General features: G+C 30.7%; 1 protein-coding gene across 1 annotated transcript in view; it reads left to right on the forward strand.

The window, feature by feature from the left end:
- The window catches only part of LOC111687777 (probable serine/threonine-protein kinase kinX), a 50279-nt gene that overhangs the window by 41497 nt on the left and 4755 nt on the right, over positions 1–4027 (forward strand). The gene's annotated exons all lie outside the window — the stretch shown is intronic.

Consider the following 4027-nt stretch of genomic DNA (forward strand, 5'->3'; position numbering starts at 1 on the left):
TCAGTTCTAGTTCAGTTCTAGTTCAGTTCTAGTTCAGTTCTAGTTCAGTTCTAGTTCAGTTCTAGTTCAGTTATAGTTCAGTTCTAGTTCAGTTCTAGTTTAGTTCTAATTCATTTCCAGTTCAGTTCTAGTTCAGTTCTAGTTCTGTTCTAGTTCTGTTCTAGTTCTGTTCTAGTTCTGTTCTAGTTCTGTTCTAGTTCTGTTCTAGTTCTGTTCTAGTTCTGTTCTAGTTCTGTTCTAGTTCTGTTTTAGTTCTGTTCTAGTTCTAGTTCTGTTCTAGTTCTGTTCTAATTCTGTTCTAGTTGTAGTTCAGTTCTAGTTCAGTTATATTTCAGTTCTAGTTCAGTTCTAGTTTAGTTCTAGTTTAGTTCTAGTTCATTTCTAGTTCATTTCTAGTTCAGTTCTAGTTCAGTTCTAGTTCAGTTCTAGTTCAGCTCTAGTTCAGCTCTAGTTCAGCTCTAGTTCAGTTCTAGTTCAGTTCTAGTTCAGTTCTAGTTCAGTTCTAGTTCAGTTCTAGTTCAGTTCTGTTCTAGTTCTGTACTCGTTCGGTTCTAGTTCTGTTCTACCTCTGATCTAGTTTTGTTCTAGTTCTGCACTAGTAGTGTTCTATTTCAGTTCTAGTTTACTTTAAGTTCTTTTTTAATTCTATTATTGTTCTGATGTAGTTCAGTTCAGTTCCAGTTCTGTGTTTTTTTTTTTTTGTTCAGCCCATGTTTTGTTTTAGTTATCTTCTAATTCCGTTCTAAATCAGTTATAGTTCAGATCTGTTTCACATAAACAACGCAGCGTATGAGTATTAAATAGACCATAATTTTTCAACATCACAAGGCGTATGAGTAACAAAAGAAATGGCAATCAAAAGAGTCTAGTTTTTTGTTAACAACAACAAGCGTATGAGTTATAAGTTACAGTAACAAGCAAAATCTAAGAATAAGTAAAATTACAATTGAATTTTAATAAAAACTTTTAAAATTAATAAAAAAATATTAAAAATTCCTTAATTGAAATTCAATTTACTCAGACTCCTACTTTCTATCCCTTTTCACTCTTCTTCATCGTTTTTACTCAAGTGTAAGATTTATTACACTTGTTCTTCTTGTTATTTATTATTGTTGTTATTTTGTATACTTTACTGTTATTGTTGTTTATTTAGCTGTTTATGTTTTTGTATAATATATTTTCATAACATCCAGACAATTTTTATTAAAAAAAAAAAAAAAAATAAAAAAAATTCCTTTGTTAAAAAAAAATTTTTGATTACAATTGAAGACATACAAAAGAAAAAGAAACACTAATGTTTCAAAATCCCACCAACACCAACGCTTCATAATAAGAGAAAGAAAAAAATGTAATTTTTAAGACTTGCAGATAAAAGAAGGGAAAACACGTAAAATAAACATTTTTTAAACTAATTGAAATGAAAACCTTTTAGCATTAAGTAAATTTGAAATTTTCTTTTTAATAATTATTTAAATTAATTGTTATTACAGTTAAAGTTCAGTTGTATTTCAGTTTCAGTTTAATTATAGTTCTGTTCTAGTTCAGTTCTATTTCTGTTCAAGTTCTGTTCTAGTTCTGTTCTAGTTCTGTTCTAGTTCTGTTCTAGTTCTCTTCTAGTTCTGTTCTAGTTCTGTTCTAGTTCTATTCTAGTTCTGTTCTAGTTCTGTTTTAGTTCTGTTCTAGTTCTGTTCTAGTTCTGTTCTAGTTCTGTTCTAGTTCTGTTCTAGTTCTGTTCTAGTTCTGTTCTAGTTCCGTTCTAATTCTGTTCTAGTTCTGTTCTAGTTCTGTTCTAGTTCTGTTCTAGTTCTGTTCTAGTTGTGTTCTAGTTCTGTTCTAGTTCTGTTCTAGTTCTGTTCTGGTTCAGTTCTAGTTCTGTTCTAGTTCTGTTCTAGTTCTGTTCTAGTTCTGTTCTAGTTCTGTTCTAGTTCTGTTCTAGTTCCGTTCTAGTTCTGTTCTAGTTCTGTTCTAGTTCTGTTCTAGTTCTGTTCTAGTTCTGTTCTAGTTCTGTTCTAGTTCTGTTCTAGTTCTGTTCTAGTTCTGTTCTAGTTCTGTTCTAGTTCTGTTCTAGTTCTGTTCTAGTTCTGTTCTAGTTCTGTTCTAGTTCTGTCTAGTTCTGTCTAGTTCTGTTCTAGTTCTGTTCTAGTTCTGTTCTAGTTATGTTCTAGTCTTGTTACAGTTCTGTTCTAGTTCTGTTCTAGTTCTGTTCTAGTTCTGTTCTAGTTCTGTTCTAGTTCTGTTCTAGTTCTGTTCTATTTCTGTTCTGGTTCTGTTCTAGTTCTGTTCTAGTTCTGTTCTAGTTCTGTTCTAGTTCTGTTCTAGTTCTGTTCTAGTTCTGTTCTAGTTCTGTTTTAGTTCTGTTCTAGTTCTGTTCTAGTTCTGTTCTAGTTTTGTTCTAGTTCTGTTCTAGTTCTGTTCTAGCTCTGTTCTAGTTCTGTTCTAGTTCCGTTCTAGTTCTTTTCTAGGTTTGTTTTAGTTCAGTTCTTTTCCTGTTCTAGTTCTGTTTAAGTTCAGTTCCTTCCCTACAACTGATGTTGATCTTAAAACCAAAGCTGATCCATTCCCCATCCCTGTTAATTTTCTATGCCTGCCATTTGTATTAAAACCACAACTCTTCATTATCATCCGACAACAAGTGCTGCAGTCATTGCAACATCATCATGATTATAATTTTATACATGTAATGCTACGACTGTCGTTTTATGTATGATGCAACATTTAATATGAATTTTCATGCAAAATATATTTGCTGTAATCAATAGAAAATATGACAGCAATATGTTACAAACTTCCTAAATTAGTTTAAATTGAATATAGCAGGTTTAATAGGGAAGAAGTTATTATGTAGTTTTTGCAGTTGGCAATTAAAATTTTAGTACTAAACTACTTATTTGTAGATATGTATTCATCTTTATTGAAGAAAACTACAAACAAAAGTATTAATGAAAAATTTAGTTTTGTAGTGTTTTTGATTTTTGCAGTTGGGTGGTTCAGTTGTAGTGTAGCTCATCTTAAATTCGTTTTGCTTCTAGTAATTATTATCATCTTGATGACTTCTTTATTACTCCATATATTTTTTTAGTAAAAACTGGCTATAAATACAAAATTTTATTTGGCCATTTAAAAAAAAAAGCGAAAGAAGAAAAAAATAAACAAATAAAAAACCACAGTCGAAATCTAGGTTATGTTTAATGTAAACGAAAGTAAAAGCTTCCAATAATCTCTAACGACATGAACCAGTTTTTCATTTCTTTCTGGCGTTTTTGTTTGTGTTTTGCTTCATAATAATATTGTGGTTTTTAAAGTCAACAAAAAAATATCCTTTTCATACACAGTGTATTATTACACTGGCTCCAATTTCAGCAATTTTTTTTGTTCGCTTGCTTTCTTCTGTGCATCAGGTCTTGTGCTGTGGTCTTGATTGTCAAAGTTGCGTACATTGACATACATTTAGGTTTGGTTGGCGTTCAGTTGGTATAATTTTCAATTTTTGTAGGTTAATAAATTCAGGTTGTTCAAGTAGTTTTTTCTTCTTATTTGTTTTATTTTTTAACACATGATGAAAATTTTGTAGGCGACTTGTATTTATTAGTGTGTGTGTGTTTGGTGGCAATAAATTAGCACACAATTGTGTGATACTGATTTAGTATCGTGTTTTACTGACATTTCCCATTGCAAATTTATGCCAAAATCACAAAAAATTGCTATTAAAACAGTGTGAAAATATACGTTTGATTTTGCGAAAAAAACGAAATTAAAATTCTAATTAGTCTTTTTTGGCTATAGAAATTAGTAATTAGCCATGAATGTTTCGTGTATGCATGTTTTTTAACATAAAAATGTCTCACAATTTATCTTGATCATTTCAGTTCTAATTCAGTTCTAGTTCAGATCTAATTCAGTTCTAGTTCAGTTCTAGTTCAGTTCTAGTTCTAGTTCAGTTCTAGTTCAGTCCTTGTTCAGTCCTTGTTCAGTTCTAGTTCAGTTCTAGTTCAGTTCTAGTTCAGTTCTAGTTCAGTTCTAGTTCAGT

This window comes from Lucilia cuprina, chromosome 2 (genome assembly GCF_022045245.1).
Source record: "Lucilia cuprina isolate Lc7/37 chromosome 2, ASM2204524v1, whole genome shotgun sequence".
Classification (NCBI taxonomy): Eukaryota; Metazoa; Arthropoda; class Insecta; order Diptera; family Calliphoridae; genus Lucilia; species Lucilia cuprina.